The sequence below is a fragment of the Onychomys torridus genome, chromosome 10 (assembly GCF_903995425.1).
Source record: "Onychomys torridus chromosome 10, mOncTor1.1, whole genome shotgun sequence".
NCBI lineage: Eukaryota > Metazoa > Chordata > Mammalia > Rodentia > Cricetidae > Onychomys > Onychomys torridus.
The window spans coordinates 68,101,642-68,120,672 of NC_050452.1; positions in this window are offsets into that span (position 1 = coordinate 68,101,642).

Here is a 19,031-nt window from a genome sequence, read left to right on the forward strand (position 1 = left end):
TCTCAATTTTTTTTCTAACAATGTATATATTTAAAGATCATGTTTCAATAAAGTATAGGGAAACAACTGTTAGTTTAGACAATGACTGAAGAAAAGATGAGATATAATGAAGTGAGCTCTTCACAGGTGCCCTTTCCTACATTTGGGATTGAATTATCCTACTCAAAACCCAAACATCAACAGATTCTCTTTTTCTCTTTCTCAACCAGTAGTTTGAAATACAGGCTTAGCTCATGAAGTCCCTTTGACAAGAAGGTGCTTTTAATTCCTTCCTTACCCATTACACATATTTTAGTTGAACACCAGTTTTTCTGAACTGAAGCTAAAAGTAAACAAATTTAATAAGTTGTGTGTCTGCTTATATTCATGCAATTTGCAGCAAGGGCAAATGAAAATTTATTACAGACAGGATGATTAAACTAAACCATGTTTTATTGCTCACAAAAGTACTAGCGATAAACAATTACTAATTCCCTATGTGGATAGAGATACAGACTTAGGGCTAGTGGGGCAATTTTGATAGATAGTGAAATATTGCATTAAGCAGGAATCTGAAAATGTTTCCTGAAATGACCAGTTCTGCATACAGTAGCCTTAAACTCTATGAGCTTTTAAAGGAATGAGGTTATTACTCTGAAAGATAAAGGTGTGACATTGGGTGATGTACCTGGAAGATGTGTGTCACCATCATTACAGTGTGGATAACAACCTTGCATTTCTGAGAGGAGATCAAGATGCCCTACTCAATATTGAGAATGTTACTGCTCAAAGTCTGTGTAAATGGAGTCTGAAATTGTTTAGCACATACACTGACTAGGCTAAGCTTCTTTTGTTAATCATGTGTATATTTCCTACTTACATTTTCTCCTTTGGCTTGTTAGATTTTAGGAACAACTTGGCATATCCCAGTGCTCCTTTAACAGTTCTAGAAAGTCAGATCTGATTCTGACTTTTGCAACAAAGTGCTTTCTAGTATGACTGCTCAAGGCAATGAAGGACATCTGGGTCATCTACACTGAGAATCTCTTCTCTTGTCTTCAGAACTTTGAGAACTCTTCCACTAATGGTCTGAATGAGGGACTATTAAAGCAGAATTGGAAAGTAATTCTTTGAACTTGGATTTGTAACATGAGGCCAGGAGTAAATAGACCTTACAATTTTACTTCCTCTAGATTTTACAATCCATAACTGTCATTTCCTTTTGGAGCCAACCAGAAGATTTGTCTTAAAACCATAATGGCCAGGCTAACCAATGATTCTGATGTAGTTATGCATCTATTGAAGGTAAACAAACATAGACTCTTATTCATGTTATCTTAAACTTCAAAGGCAGAAAATAGAATTAGAGCTTGGAGCCAAAGTCCTCTTTTAAAGTGAACCTCTGTACGGTTCTTTCTGGGCATTAAAATGTGAAACATTAACTGTGTAATGTAGAAATTCAAGGAGCTGGATGTTACTTTTTCCATCAAAGACAAGGCTTAGGCCAAGTATATGTGATAAGTTTGTTGAAGATGTCAAAGCTTCTTGATAAGGCCTCTCTCTGTGCTGTGCTTCTCTGTGAGCTCTTTTTGCTCACTCTCTCATCACAAGAAGTGACGTAAGGACTGGAATTATCAAGACCCAGAACTGGTGCTGCTCTCTGGCACAGTGTTTGCTTATCCTCCTGGGTCTTCTCTGGTTCCTGAAAAACAGTATGTAAACTTTGTTTCTGTTTCCAACTCAAAGGAACACTAAAGTTATGATTGAGTCTGATATTTCAAAACAAGTGTACAAGTCTGTATGCGGAGGCTGGAGGGCTGGCTCAGCAATTAAGAACACTTGTTGGTCTTGCAGAGGACTGGGATTTAATTCCCAGAATGCAGATAGTATCCCACAACTAACAATAACTCCAGTTCCAGGGGTTCCAAAGCCCTCTTCTGACCTCTGTGGGCACCAGGTACACACATGGAACACTTACATGCATTCAGGCAAAACATATATACACATGTAATCGAGATAAATAAAACTTGAAAAACAAATAAGTATTAAGTAAAAAGTCTGCATTTTTCTGGCCTTAGTTTTCAGAGTATTATTTATTTGTCTGTTTCAAGTTGGTTGGTAGTGAATTCCTTAAGTTCCTCCTGCAGCCACAGGCAAGACTCTGTCACTAGTAGCTTAATCCAGAGCTAGTCTCAGTATCAGTTCTCAGGTTCTTAGAGATGAGAGGAGCTGGCTCTGCCCCAAGTCCACAGAATGTGATGTGTATCCATATTAAGTTTTAAAAGAAACATTTAAGTATTTCCCTATCTTTGATTGATAGTGAAATTCCGACATGACCAATTAACATTTGACTATAAGACCAATTACATCAGCATCTATAGTACAGAGCCGGGAGAATAGCATTTCCACTAACTGTACAGCTGTAAAGGTATGATTCAGTGTCATTGTGCTCAACTCATCTAATTCTACTTTAGATTCTGATGCATGTCACAAACTCAATCCAGAACATTCCAGCAATGAAGTCAATATTTTAATTTCCACAAATATGATCTTACTTGCTATATTTTAATTGTTCTAAGTGTGTGTGTGTGTGTGTGTGTGTGTGTGTGTGTGTGTGTGTGTGTGTGTGCATTTACATGTATGTACATTCACATGTGTATGGGTGTATTTCTCAAGAGCTCGCCACCTAACACATTGAGGCAGGGCCTCTCACTTGAGCCTACAGTTAACCAATTGAGCTAGTAGATCTAGCCAGCTTGCCCTGAGAATCCCCTGTACTTCCTTCCCAATTTCATGCATTACAGATGGGCCACAATGTCCACTTGTCTTTATGTGGGTGCTGGTGACACAAAACCAGGTTTTATTCTTCTGCAGCAAGTGCTTTGCCAACTGAACCATTTTCCCAGCCCCTTATACCATAATTTTTAAGATTTTTACCATAAAGGTATAAAAATAAGCTCTTTTTAAAAAAGCAGTGAAGCCTTAAGCCCTGTCTTCAGTTCCATGCTTTGCAGAAGAAAAGTTGTAAAGTGGGTAAGTACAACTGACTAGAAAGTTCCCCAATTCATCTCTATTATTCTCAGGTTAATTAGAGATACAAAGGAGGACCTGCAAGAATGTTGTTCCTTCTGAGGTATCATGTCTTCATCATTTCTTGAAGCCTCCTCCACCTGGACAGAGGCACACTTGCGCCTTCCCTTTAGCTCAGCATCTGTCTTGTGTGGTAAGCATTTCACTTCTAGTATTTTACTGTGAGAGGACTTGAATATGACTACCTGCCAGATGGACAGGAACTTTGGTACTTTATTCTTTCCTCTTTGATGTGAGGCTGCACAATGCTGATGGATTAGAATTGTTAGTGAAGAGGAGGATGGAGTTCAGTTTATAAAAATCTTTCAAATTACTCTAAGGATGCAATGTGTAAAGGTCACTTGTTCTTCTGACATAACAGCCACTGGAAGGAAATAATGCTGCAAACATCTTATTCTCAATTAGTTGCTTAAAGTTAGAAATTGAGAGATCTCCTATATGATCAGGACTTCTGCCTTGCCTTTTTTTGTAATGAAAAAACCCAGAAATACATGTTCAAAGCCATTCTTTGTCACATTGAAGTTAGCAAATATTAATGAAGTCAGAAGGCCATCAAGAGGATAAAGGATAAAGACATTCACAATCTCATGAAGTTACTGTGAAAATCACATGAGATTATATTTCATAACTCTGTACATGTTTTCTTTGTATTGGAATCTCAACAAATGAAGCTTGGTGGTATAATTATTCAACAAATTACAAACAGCACATAGTCACTAAGCATAAAATTAATATGCAAAATGCCAATATGGTCTTACCACCTTTTGGTAAGGGTTGAACTTTTGATAAAGGTTGACTGACACAGTCCGAATTATTCCTTTTTTCTAATTTGTTAGTATAATTTTTCTCATTAATTTTCACCCTCCGCAAATCACATAGATCAAACTGGGATTTTCTGGGATGCATATGCTTCTAAAACTACTTTGTATTGTGGAAGCCAAAGGACAGTATACATATCTGGTCATCTTCAGTAAAGTTGTGGTATCCAATACCAACTCAGGTTAAAATCTCTTTACTGAAAAATGTATCTTTGGCTTCACCCATGCTTCTAATTTTTTGTACAGCTTTCTAGTTTAGTTGTATACATCTTTAACTGTTTAAATCTTGTTATATACAGTGTGAGACACATCGGTAAATGTGTCTAATTCTAAGGTGAGGTCTAGCACAAAGAAGAGTTTAGTGTGCCAGAAATAGGAATGCACTGCTGCCATTCTGATGTTTGAGACTGGCCTCAACAATGTAAATAGAGGTCCAAAAGTATCAGAAAACCCTCCATTTACTTCCAGCAAAGCTCATTCCAGCTGTGAGTCTCTGGTGTCAGAGCCTGTCTTTTCTGCCAAATTAAAATTGAAATCACAATTTGGCAAACACAGCTGGTAAAGTTCACTGCTGGAATGAATAACACCCAGGCAATGAAGTCAACTATGATGTCCGGGCTTGTTTACAACTGCCAATAATTTAATTGAAACACAGCTGCAGGATTTAAAACAACAGTGCTTATCCTTTTCCAATATTTTCAGATCTTTTGTCCCATCCAATTCCTTAATAGACTCCTTAAGATGGTTAATGGAGTTAATTAGTTCACATAAGCTATGTTATGGTCTGCCAACCAAGAACTTCCAAAAATCAGTGGGTTAAGAAAATGAGTTAATTTCATGCCTATGCGATTTCTTGTTCAGTGAAATTCCAAGTCACTTATTGATTTGTACATGTTCTGTGAGTTATAATTTTTTCATCTCAACACAAGGCTACCAAGCTGGCCAGGAGCAGTGTTTGTTATTAGAAAGTAAAAGGTACTGAAAATACAATCTCCTTTGTATGACACAGGCAGCATGGTCTGTGGGGCAGTGTTTAATGTCATGGTTTATGAGATCCATGTCCAGTTAGGAGAAGATTAAGCTTTGATCAGTATTTGATTGTCACGTGAAATTACCCATTCTATTTATTAAAATTACAAGAGCAAAATCTGTCTGACATTCAACAGGACAATGTACTGGATGTTTTTGAAAGTTAAAAATGCTAAATAAATTATTCTTATACAATGACTAAGACAGTTTCTGTTGTGTTAAAGGCTTTAGTGATGGTCAGATTTGTATATCATCATGGCTAGCCTAGAGTCCCTGGTTATTCCATCAAATGATAATGCAGATGTACAGTGAAGATAGTTTTAAAGATATGATTTCCATGAACTTAAAGAAAGCTCTCCTTAGCATTCTGGGAAAGGCGGGTTGCAATGTTATGAAACACTTTGAAAGCAGAACTGAGGCTTACTTGAGGAAGAGGAAACCTTACTGATGGACTGCACTTTCAGCTTATGCTGGAATGCTCTAGCACCTTTTATGTTGCAGAGTTGTGATCTGCCTCAGTACTTTAACATCATTACACAAGGCACCTCTTCACAGTGAAATCATGTATATCAAGTTAATTGTTAATACTTTTTGTCTGTACATGGGGATTTGTTGTTCTTCTGTTTGTCGGGTGTGAACCATGACTGGCAAATGACAATATATTTACATGGTAAGACATTCTTGCCTCACTGTTTTGAGAATAACTTCAAACTATACTCAGAATATATTTGTCCCTAATGTTGAGTAACATTTCTAAGGAGAACTACAGTATTATTTGACTACTCTTATAAGAGTGTCCAGTACAAGGAAAGCAGATAGTGATCAAAACATCAAGGGAAGTGTTTATAAGTGTGATGAAAGCAAAGAGGATGGTAAAATAAGACAATATTTTAGACATTATGTTCCATCAGCTCTAACAGAGGATTTACATATTTTATTATATTTAACATACACAATGTCAAATCAGTGTGACTGAAAATATGAAGTTTTAAAATTCTGCTGGGTGGTGGTGGTGCATGCCTGTAATCCCAGCACTCGGGAGGCAGAGGGAGGTGGATCTCTGTGAGTTCGAGGGCAGCTGGGCTACCAAGTGAGTTCCAGGAAAGGCACAAAGCTACACAGGGAAACCCTGCCTCGAAACTGCCCCCCCCGCAAAAAAAAATCTTTTATTACAATTATTTACTTATTTGTTTGTTTGTTTGTTTATGTGTGTTTGTGCCCTAAACTGATCATTGGAATGGAAGAAAGCTAGATAATTTGTAATTTCAAGAGATTGACTCGTGAAGTCAGGTTTTTCTAATATCAAAGATCGCAACTAGCTGTAAACAGTGAATATTTAGAGGTGAAAGGAAGACAGAGGAAAGAACAAATACAAACTAAATCGTAAGTGAAATATATGTCTTTACCCTAACTGCTGTTATTTGCCTCCACCATTTTCAACACTCAGGAGGCATTGCCACTGTTTCTGTCCACCTGAACTATACACGAAGTCAACACAAAGCTAATGTCCATGAAAACTCTGCAAACTCTTCCCTGCTTTTTGGAGTCTATGACATGCTGCACTATTTACTTAATGCCATTTGTGGAAATCTGACCTAGCTGAGTGTGGAAGAGTCTACAAAATTTGAACAGACTTATGATAACATCTTAATTCAAACTAATGGCATCTACTTTGCTCCATTCTAAGTAATGAACAAATAACAATGTTATATGTGTATGTTTACATGTGTGTACATGTATGTTAAACTATCATATGTAAAATAAGTAACGGATTAGGTAATTACTTTCCAATTCTAACAAAAACTCATGTTAATGAATATTTCTCTCTCTCTCTCTCTCTCTCTCTCTCTCTCTCTCTCTGTGTGTGTGTGTGTGTGTGTGTGTGTGTGTGTGTGTATGTGCTCATGTGTTTGTGTGTATCAGGAAGTGAGCTGGCCCTATGGATGTAGTGGCAAAAAATACTGAGGTAGAGCTAAGACATAAAGCAACAGGCTAATAATTATACATATATCTTCAGTGTGCATATATATGCATAATTTATATCTACCTATCTTAATAACATAACATATTATTGCACATGTGGTAGAAGTTAATGAAAGGAATTTATTGATTCCCCCCCCCCTTTATTTTGCACTACTTTGTAGGTAACATCAGTGAAAATATTACCTGACACATCAGCATCTGCCAAGAACAGAGATGACAACTTACCTGTCAAAGATGCAAGAGATAAGACCCTTGGCCAAGGGCCTGCTCTCTATATCATCCTTTCATCCTTCACCATTTCTTGGAGACAAATTCACAGTCCTCAATAGATACACAGGCCCAAAACACTGTTATTATTTATGATTAGCTTCTTCCAGATTAAAAAAAAAATAACGTAGTCAAACAGAAAGAAAACAAAAAATTTGCATACTCTATCAATCTTCCTGACTCCTTAGATGCTGAGACTCACAATTGCTGAAGGCAATAGTGAAGCAGCCCCGGAAAAAGAAATATAAGCTGATTTCTAGGCTCTCAAAGATTATTTGAGGACAAGAGGACTGTATTTGGAAAGTTCTAGCACTTTATTATTATATCATGCCTCATATACTGTTTCAGAAAGCTAATTAACTCCACAGTTTATGTTAATATGGAATGGTAAATTTAAACGAAATACCTTCATTGTTCCAATATTCAATCCAATATGTCTGCTTACTAGAAAATACAACTGCCTTTTAACTTGAGGACCAAGTACTAATTGATAAGAGGCACTGTCAGTTGACATTGGAAATAAGGTTACATATTAGTAATAGTATACTAAGACAGTACAAATCATTGGGAAAACAGTATTAAATAAGAGCATTGAAAGCATGTTTTGTTAATGTTGTCCAAGTTTCCAGCCCCACATTCAATGTAAACACCACTCATTTAATTATTTTATAGTGTTGAGTGTTCTATGATACGAAGATGACAGTCACACCTGATATCATAAATTGGAGATTATCATTTGTTCCCATAATCTTAAGAAGATCATTTGTTATGAATAGAAAGATCAGGGCTGGAGAGGTGGCTTAGCAGTTATGCCCAATAACTGCCCTTCCAGAGAACCAGATTCAACCTATATCAGGTGGCTCACAATTGCCTATAACACAAGTTTCAGGAAATCTTAGGCTTTTGGCCTCCAAATGCACATATGCACACAATACACACACACACACACACACACACACACACACACACACACACATGCACACAATTCATCTTTTAAAAAGAGAGAGGAAGAACAATCTTTCACAAGCATCACTTGTGTTACAATCTGCAATCATATAACCATTAGTCAATGGCTAAGGAGGAGAAATATGAGAACTGCTCTCACCCAGTCAAGATTGATACCTTGGTATAAGAAGAAATACAAACTCTCCTGAAGCCGGGGACATTTATGGTAGGTAACCAAAGTAAAAGAAATAATTTGTCCTGGCCCACCTTCACCTCAGACTTGAAGGTCATCCTTCTCACATCTTCTTGAGTTCATTACACGCCAATTCCTGTAGAAATTATAAGTAGTTTTGAAGAATAATGCTTTAGCAAGCAAATGGTGTAATGGAAATATACACGGACATGTTTGTAGGTGTCAGCCATATAACTGTGCATAGAGGCATTTATAAATTATTATTTTTAATCCACTGAGTCCAGTTAATCCTGTTCATACATGCATAGATGTGTTCAAAGAATAAATCAAATTAAAATTAAAAATTAAAAAGAAACACATGTGACTTAGATATTTGTAAATAATTTGTATATCAATTCTAAGTATAAAATTACATAAAAATTTTTCAATTATGTAAGATATATCTTCTCATTTCATCTTTATTTTTATTTAATATGTTTGGGTATTTTTTTTTTCTTGCATGTATGTCTGCGCATCAAGCACTGCAGTGCCAACAGAGGCCAGATGAGGGCACTGAATCCTCGGGAACTAGAGCTACATATCATTGTAAGTCATACAAGTGCTGAAAACTGGACCTTGCTCTTCTGTGAGAGCAACAAGTATTATTGAACCCCAGAGTCATCTCTCCAGATCTCTATTTTTATTATTATTGTTGTTGTTTACTTTTTGAGAATTTTGTATGAGTACTATGGTTTATATCATTTCCACCCTTCTTTCTCCCTACTCCAACTCTCATCTGTCTTTAATTCTTTCAATTTCAGACTTTTCTTTATAGTTGTTTTTGCTACATGTACATACACAGAAGGACAATCAGATAGGAGACAGATGATTGATAGATAGATACATAGAAAAGTGGTAGATATAGTTACATAGATAATAGATATAGATAGATAAATAGATAGACGATAGAGATAGGTAGGTAGACAGATAGATGATAGATAGATAGAAGAGATAATAGAGAGAGATAGATAGATAGATAGATAGATGATAGATAGATAGACAGATAGATACTACTGATAGCATTTAGTATTGCTCTTACACATGTGTTGAGATCTGACTACTTGGGATTCGATAGCCTATCTGGGAGCTTGTCCCTAGAGAAGACTGATTCTCCCCCTCACAACAGACATTCAGTGACTATAGTTTTCTAGGTGTGGGGTATTGAAAAATTCCTCTTATCACATTTCTTTGGCATTTTTTTTTTACTTAAAAATTTTTTATTCCCTTTACATACCAACCACAGGTTCCACTTTTCATCCCTCTTCCTGCTTCCCCCCAGCCTTCCCCTCCTTGACCCATCTCCCATCCCTTTCTCCAAAAGGGTAAGGCCTTCCATGGAGAGTCAGCAGAGCCTGGTCCATTCAATTGAGGCAAGACTAAGCCCCTCCCCCCTGAATCAAGGCTGAGCAAGTGCATGAGCTGGGTTTTTTGGTGCCCATTATCTATGACATTTATTCTATATTATGTGTATTTGTGCTTTTCTGCACATATGAATCTATACCATGTGCATGCAGTGCCTGTAGAAGCAAGAAGAGTGTGTCAGACCTTGGACTTGAGGAATAGGTGGCTGTCAGCCACCATGTAGGTGCTGGGATCCAAACCTGGGTTCTCTGCAAGAGCAGCAAGTGTTAAAAATTAAACTTTAAGCTTATGATCATGTTTTATTTTTATTTCTTCACAATTTCATATATAAATGTACATGTATAGTGTTTAGACATAGTCACCCCCTATTATTTTATCCTACTATCCCATCACTCCTGCTGTGCCTGATCTTTGGCCCAACAGGACTCTTTTCGGTTTTCATGTCCTTTTGTGAGTTGCTGAGTTCAATTGGAATAGTGTACAGCAGCATAAGTAGATGTTATTTATTTGAACAAAAGGAACTTACCAGTGACAATACTACTGATAACTCAATCATGAATGTATTAATATATGCATATGCAATATACACATATGTGTATGTGGGGAAGAAAGAAAAATACTTTACAATTTTTAAATAAGCTCTAATCCTTTATTTCAGTCCATGCTTTACCTGCATGCTTCTTCTTCATTACAGCTTCCTTACTTGTGTAACATTCTCAGTGGTTTTAACCACCACACTGATGAGATAATCCAATAACTTGTATTGTCATTTCTTGACATTCCAATTTTAATGATCGGTCTCAACCCTCTCCTACTTTCTGATGTCCACCCATTTATTCTTACTCTCAGTCATAACCCAACTCTGATTGCTCAACTTCCAAGGTAGCTGGTTCACTTTTTCCATTCTTCAACCATCATCTTGTTCTGAAAATAAAGGAAAAGAAAAGAAAAAAGCTGCTTTAATGTAATTTATTTTTTTCTTTTTTTACAAAAAATTAACATATAATTTCTCTTAAAGTCTTTAGCATTCTTAGTGACCTAATATGATCACTAAGGAGCGCAGCTAAAATTGTACCATGTACTAAAAACATTATTTTGTCTTTCCACCACCAAGATTTTACATGTCTGCATTGTAGTCATATTAAAATATACACAACTCCTTTTCACTGTAAAGGCAGCCTTTATGCACTTTCCTACTTAATCTGTTCACAACTAAAAGTATTCATCTCTTCTTTTTATTCTGCAATATTTTACATGCTTTCGCAAAATGTTGTCACCATGCTCTTCTACTATACATAGATGAAGTAGTGACTCTTACATGAACCCAAGAGCATTTTGAAGCTTTACTTTATCAAATATTTCTTCCATTGCCTATCCAGTATTAGACACAAACATGAACTACCTAAGGACGATCTATTGAATTGCTTGAGGTTCTGACGTCTCCCACCCTTCTCTTATTACATAGCCAACACTAAAATTCCTCATTATTTCAGGAATTTTTCTTGTCTGATATCTGACTGTCTATGAAAATGAAGCTTCTCAAGTATAGGGATATTTTATTTGTATTGAAATATGATTTTATTTGTATGTTAATAAAGTTGCCTTGGGGTCAGAGCAAGCCATAACAGAAGCTGGGCGGTGGTGGTGCACGCCTTTAATCCCAGCATTTGGGAGGCAGAACTAGGCGGATCCCTGTATGTTCAAGGATACAGCCAGCATGGACACACGCCTTTAATCTCAATACTAACCGTAGAAGACCTGGAGATCTGTAGAGACAGGCAGTGACGAGGAGGTCATGTGGCTGGGTTTACAACCAATGAGAAAGCAGAACAGAAAGTCTATAAAAAAGAAAAAACACACAGAAGTAGCTCTCTTGCAGAGAGGAAAGACAGAGCAGCAGTGAAGGGTGAGGTTTTCAGCTCTCAGCTATTGCTCTGACCTCTTGGCTTTTAACTGCAATTGGTCCTGTGTTTCTTATTTAACAAGATGGTTATGTCTATACTCAAGTGGTAGTATATCTTTTGTTTCAGTTGAACTTCTTTTAATTTAATACTCCATGTACATCTTTTGAAAATGGATAATCTAATTTTTCTGAGGCCAAGGTATGGGGAAATTTGTCATATTCTTTAATTTTTGACTTTCAGATAAATATATTCAACCCAATAGCATCATCAAACCATATATAAGACAGAACATCAGTAGTTATACTTTTATATTATGTATATGAGTGTTTGCCTACATGTATGTATGTATATAACATGCATGTAGTACCTGGGGAAGCCAGAAGTGCTTATCAGAGAGCCTCAACACACCAACCTCCTTGACACAACACATGTTAGTTAAAGACTAGAAATAAATGAAACAGCTAAATAGTACAACATTCAAAGTTGTCTTCTCTGCCCCAAACACAACATTTCCATTATACAAAGGAGTGTAGTGTCCTTACCTTAGAGCTTGGTCAGCTTGGAACCACCAGGCTGATGATAGACTCGACATTATATCGTCACTTGTTGTCTCATGATTGGGCATGGCCTCCATCAGCCTGTAAGCATGGCTTGAAATGGTTTCCAAATTCTGAATGTTATATCCTTAGTCTGTTTAGTAAATACACCCTGAGACTTGTGAGCTTCAACACATCATCTTTGTGTAAAACCTAAGGAACTTCTGAGCACTTCGACAGCTTTCACTGAAACCCAGATTTACCTAAGCGGCCTTCCTGCTTCAGCATTCACTCACTTACTGCAGCCCCTCCTTTATCCCTTGTGTAGGCCTCAGGAATAAATTCCTGTTCCGTACCGTGACAAGTGTTGCCTCCAAAAATATAAAGGGGTCCAACAAATACATTGCCTTCTAATGGCCGAAGTTGCAAGACAAATAATTTGTCTTATTATAGATGAAAAGCTTGACATGCCTCAGACTACTGGCTCCCTAAAACCCTCACCTACTTCCTTGTGGTCTTTTTTACACACATTCTTTGGAACAAACATACTTTACTGGGGAATCAGGGTAACTTATTAAGTTACTATTTTCCCAACCAGTGTAGTAGTGTGTCAAGGCAGCAGTAATTAAGGCCCTGCAGACTATTGTGACAAATCTCTGTGGCAAAAGTTAATGAGGCTTTAACAGGGACTATGGTTTCCATTTAAACTTGAAATGATTGGCTATCTTCATTGGTGGAGATTGAGAATGTGCATTCATCAGATCACTAGCTATATATCAAATGTCTGGGGCTGTGTTTCATGTTTCCAGGAGGTTGGTAATACCAATGCCTGCTGTGGTTGTCTTGCATTGACAGAGCAGGCTAATTCTTCCCTGGTGTATGACAGAACTGTAACCCTTATGGCATTTAAGTCTTAGAAAACATCCTTTATGTACAGATCTAAACAGAGAATTCTCAGTATAGGAAACTCAAATGGCCAAGCAACACTTATGGAAGTGTTCAACACCCTTACCCATTAGGGAAATGCAAATCAAAACTACTTTGAGATTCTATGTTATTCCTGCCAGAATAGCTAAGATCAATAAATCATGTGGCAGCTCATGCTAGTGAGGATGTGGGGCAAGGGGAACACTCCTCCATTGCTGGTAGGAGTATAAACTTATACAGGCATTATGGAAATCAATGTGGTGGATCCTTAGAAAGATGGGAATTGATTTATCTCAAATCCAGAAGTACCACTCTTGGGCATATGCCCAAAGGACACTTTATCCTACTACCATTAGGATGCCTTGCTACTCTATTCATAATAACCAGAAATGGGAAACAACATAGATGTCCCTAAATAGAAGAATAAATAAAGAAAATATGGTACATATGGTGTATTGTTTGGTTCTTAAAAGAAATGACATGATGAAATTTGCAGACAAATGGGTAGAATTAGAGAAGAAAATAATCCTGAGTTACATAACTCAATCACAGAAAGATAAATATGATATGTTTTTACTTATATGTGAATATTAGCCATTAAGTAATTGATAACCAAACTATACAATCTGTAGACACGGAGAGGTTAAGTATAGAAGAAGGGAATAGGGATCTCCCTGGGAGTAAGAAATGGAATAGATGTTATGGGTGGACTAGGAGTAGAGAGGATAGGGATGGAAAGTTCAGGTGGGGATGGAGACTAGCTGGGAGTTGATGAAAGGAATGCATGGAGAAGCAGCTAGAATTTAGGAGATTTGAGGCATGGTATGGAAACATAGGACAGTAGAAACTTCCTAAAATACATGAAGGCGAGCCTGATGACTTACCAAATACTGGGGAGATGGACTCTCAACTGGCCATCTCTTGTCACCAAATAAAGCTTCCAGTACTGGGAACGGGTTGCATCTACTTTAGTTGCTGGACAAAGGGATTCCCTGGAAATACTCAAACAAAGCAGGCTGTTGCCACACTGACAGAAAGACCCCAGCTTATGACAACAACCACACAACTCATTAAACATGGAATAATCTAGCTCTTGCCTTCATAGAACTATCATCAATTGATTCTAGTGTCTTTGGTTGAGGAAGGTGTTCTGCAGGCTACCAAAAGAGAAACATAAACTCCAGCCCAATCACAAAACCTTTGATCTACAATCTTGTCCTGTCTGAAAAATATGCTAGAGCAATGGTAGCAAAAAGTTTGAGGCGATGGCCAAGCGATGTCTGATTTAACTTCAGGCCCACTCTGTAAGATGAAATCCATAGTTGATACTGCTAGGGTGACCAAGAACCAGAAACTAGATAGCCTGGAGATCTAGGGTAAAATCAAGCCCTATTGGTCCAAGAGAGAAAAAATCATGATAAAATGAGTCCAAATGATATTCTGCTGTACTTATAGACCAGTGCCTTATTCAGCCATTATCAGAGAAGCTTCCTCCTTTAGTTGGTGAGAACAAATATGAAGACCCATAGCCGGACATCATTCAGAGAGAGAGGAAGAGAGACTTTGGAACACAGTTCTCTAAGTTGGGATATATCCACCAAATCTGTCCCTTCATAACTTAGGGAACCCTACAGGAAAGGAGGAGGAAAGAGTCTAAGAGCCAGAGGGTATGGGGAGCACCAGGAAAACAACTCTTTCTAAATCAACTGAGCAATGCTCATATGAACTCACAGAGACCGAAGTAGCAAGCACAGGGCCTCCTGCAGGCTCTGCATCAGGTCCTTGAGTTGTATATTATATCTCTCAGTTTAGCATTTTTATGGGATACCTGAGTATGTGAACTCTAGTGGGTCACTGATTCTTGAGCCTTCTCCTGGGCTCTTTTCCTTCTGTTAGTTTATCTTATCCAACTTGAATATAATGGTTTTTGTTTTATTTTATTATACTTCATTTTGTTATGTTTGGTTGTTATCTCTTAGAAGCTCATTCTTTTCTGATGATAGACAGAAATGGAGTGGATCCAGATGGGATGGGAGGTGGGGATGGACTAGAGGAGGAGAGGGAGGGGAAACTGTAATCAGGATATATTGTATGAGAAAAGAATCTATTTTCAATAAAAGGGAAGAAAAAACAAAAATGAAAACAGCCATATTTCTGCAGATTCTTTAGGGCTGTGTAGCAACTTTAAAAATTTATACCCTGAGAGTCTGCTCTCTAGCTTTCTTCTAAAGTTCTTAAGAAGAATTCAAGGATTGTGTCTCATACCAATTTCACCCTTCTCAATTTTAAACCAAGGTCAAAGAAGCAATTTTATATGGTTTTACTGACATATTGGACCCATTCAAATATACATAATATAGTCCTGAAAATGTACTTTGGCCCCATATTGCCCCAAAGAAGAACTCTGTCACAGAGCAGGACATTGTCATTTTCCACTTGCATTGATGTTGACTTTCTTTTCCCAAGCTAAGTTGTTTTTGTTTATGTGTAGTTTGAATAGTATTCTCATTGGTTACCATTTTTTTCTCACTGCTGGAACCTAAATTGTAAAGATGAAACTACATTTACATAGCCATTTTTAAATGAAGTGAATTATAGGGCACGTTGGGAAAGAGAAAGTAGCTTGGACAAAGGCCTTGGATCTTGTGAATGGATATTGAGTACAGTCATGTTTTATTGTGTATGTGTGTGTGTGTATGTGTTTGTTTGTTTGTTTAAATATCCAACAATTGTAGGCTAAGTACTCCTTTCTTTTTTTTTTTTTTTTTTTTTTTAACCCCAAACAAATCTCACTGTAGGGGGTTGCTACCACCTCACATCTCAGATACTTTCAGGTAAAGATAAAATCTAGAAGGTGCCTTTCAGGAAGCAGGGATCTGTGAGGAACTCCCACAGATACCATCTAATAACAAATAAATACTTCACTATATTTCAGTAAGTGGCTTTATTTTGATGACCCTCCCCCACCCCAATTCAAGGCTGCACCTATGTGACACTGTGTATTCATGGACACTGAACTCCGACAGACTTGGGTTCTGGCTCTTCTATTTCCCAGCAGTATAATCTTCACCAAGTTGTTAGCTTCTCTGAGCACCATTTTTTGAATCTGTTTAAAATGGTAAGAACAGTAGTGTAACCTAATTGCTTGCCCCAGAATGTACAGGGGGTATTCTCTATGTATTAAAATCCCAGGAAGTACTCAATGCTAAATATAAATAAACACAGTGGACATTGGAAAACTTATGTTATTGTTATCAGTACTTAGGAGTTAAAGGTTAAGTGTAGCTTCCTATTCACAATGAATGTTTATATCCAAAGATGACAATCACAACGCTATTTATAAAACCAAACGACAAATGAAAACCAAAGTGAGTAACATTAGAATGAAGAATATTCATGATGAGATAAATGTTAAAAATTAAGCTTATAAATACCACCAAATGACACGCAAATGCAGCTTTGGTTTAAGGTTTAATACATATGTTATATGATGTTAATGAAGTTCAGACAATTCCTAGTCCAAGTTAACTTGGGAGGCAAAAGCTGGTGTGCAGTTAGGTTAAAGGCTATGCCTTGGGCCCTGTTGACAAAGCTTCTGAAGAGAATTTCTGCAGAATGGTTGAGGGGGATTTGCATGCTGTTGCACAGCATGGCTGTGCAACATGCTGAGAAGACTGGAAAGAGCCAAGAGAGCCCTGGAACCCTGAGTTCCACTTCCTGAGGCATCTTAAGCCAGTCTCTCTCTCTCTCTCTCTCTCTCTCTCTCTCTCTCTCTCTCTCTCTCTCTGTCTGTGTGTGTGTGTGTGTGTGTGTGTGTGTCTGTCTGTCTGTCTGTCTGTCTGTCTCTGTCTCTGTCTCTCCTTTCCTCACTCCTTAACTGTGCAGCCTCTCAAGGGAAAACAATGTACTCTGGATTAGAGTAAGCAACTGAAGATGATTGCCAGCTGAGGAGATTTTCCCATGTAGCTTCCAATGAAGGCTTGTATTGTCATTCTGTTATTATTCTGTTTTTACAGGTAACAAAACAGGCTCACTGAAGTCAGGAGAGTTTGTAGATTTGTATAGCTACTACTTGTGAATTAGTTTATATAAATCAACAAATGAAAATTGGACAGATTATGTTCATATTTTTAAGTATGAGAACATTATGAAATAGCTCATTAAGCTCCTTACATCTGTGGCATGTACAGTGTGGGTGAGAATACTTAGAATCTCTTCTCTGGGACTTCGAAGAATGCAGTTCTCTGTTTCTAATCATAGTCACCATGTTAAAGGAGTACACCCTTTAAGCTTACTACTTCTAAGCCAAAAAGAAACCTGATCATTGTGTTACTAAAAATTGGGGGAAATCTCTCCAGAGCCATCATATAATATCAGGGAACCCAAGGTCCCCTCTTGGGGTTCTTAGTCTCATTAATACAACTTTAACACTCCAGGTATCCAATAGTTGAGAAAGAGGAGGGACTGTAAGAGCATGAATTGTTGAGCCCAAGATTGGAAAAAGCACAGGGACAAATAGTCAAACAAATGGAAGCACATGAATTATGAACCAAAGGCTGTGGAGCCCCCAGCTGGATCAGGCCCTCTGGATAAGTGAGACAATTGAATAGCTTGAACTGTTTGGGAGGCATCCAGGCTGTGGGACTGGGACCTGTCCTTAGTGCATGAACTGGCTGTTTGGAACCTTGGGCCTTACACAGGGACATTTTGCTCAGCCTGGAAGGAGGGGACTGGACCTGCCTGTACTGAATCCACCAGGTTTAAATGAATCTCCAGGGGAGTCTTGGCCCTGGAGGAGATGGGAATGGAGGGGAGGGGATGGGGGGAAGGTGGGAGTGGGGGCAGGGGGGGAGGACAGGGGAACCCATGGCTGATGTGTTAAATTATAACACAAATATAATAATAATAATAATAATAATAATAATAATAATGAATTTAAAAAAACTCACTGGACAGGAAGCTCAAGGACAATTTTATTGGACTTTAAAAGAAAAACCCCAGGAAGGCAGTGAATCTCAGCAACTTCTAGGTGGAGGGAGATGGAGAAGAGGAAGAGAGAAAGCCATCATGCTTTAAGCTGGCTTGAAGGTTGGCCATATGTACACAAGCAACACAACATGTGAATGAGAGCTTTGGATAAAAACTAAGGAAGACCTGCGCACCAGGTACAACAGATTAGGTTTTGGCTAACATCTGAAAGCATAAGACAGAGAAGAAAAAAACAATTGCTATGTCTTTCAGAGTTCCTTTGTGAGCAGGTTTCAGGGGGTAAGGATTCTGTGAAGGAAATCTATATTACCTCATTAAAGGGATAGTTATCCCACCTCTTCCTTTAGTTCAGCCTAAGGTGAGTCTGCCTTTTCAGGGTTCTTTAGGGGTAGTCTCTATGAACAGGAACTCCTGGAAAGAAGGTGTTTCTGCAAATGCTGATTGGCTGATGAGAGCTTCAGTTACAGGGAGAGTTGGATGTTGCAGATCTAGAGCTCAACTACAATATATCTTGGGCTGTCTTTAGCCTCCTAAAGCTCCACCTCTGTGGCAGAAATAACAACCTGTGACTAACAGATTAAAAACAGATTAGGATTCATGTGTTTCCATCAGTTTGGTTATTTGTCCCTGTGCTTTTTCCAATCTTGGTCTCAACAATTCTCGCTCATACAATCCCTCCTCTTTCTCACCAATTGGACTCCTGGAGCTCCATCTGGGGCCTGTCCTTAGCTTGGAACCTGGGGCTTATGTGGGGACACTTTGCTCAGCCTGGAAGGAGGGGACTTGACTTGCCTGTACTGAATCTACCAGGTTGAGCAGAATCCCCAGGGTAGTCTTTGCCCTGGAGGGGATGGGAATAGGGGGGAGGGGCTGGGGAGAAGGCAGGGGTGGGGGTGGGAGGGGGGAGGACAAGGGAACCCATGGCTGATATGTAAAATTGAAACACAAATATCAGTATAAAAAATAAAAT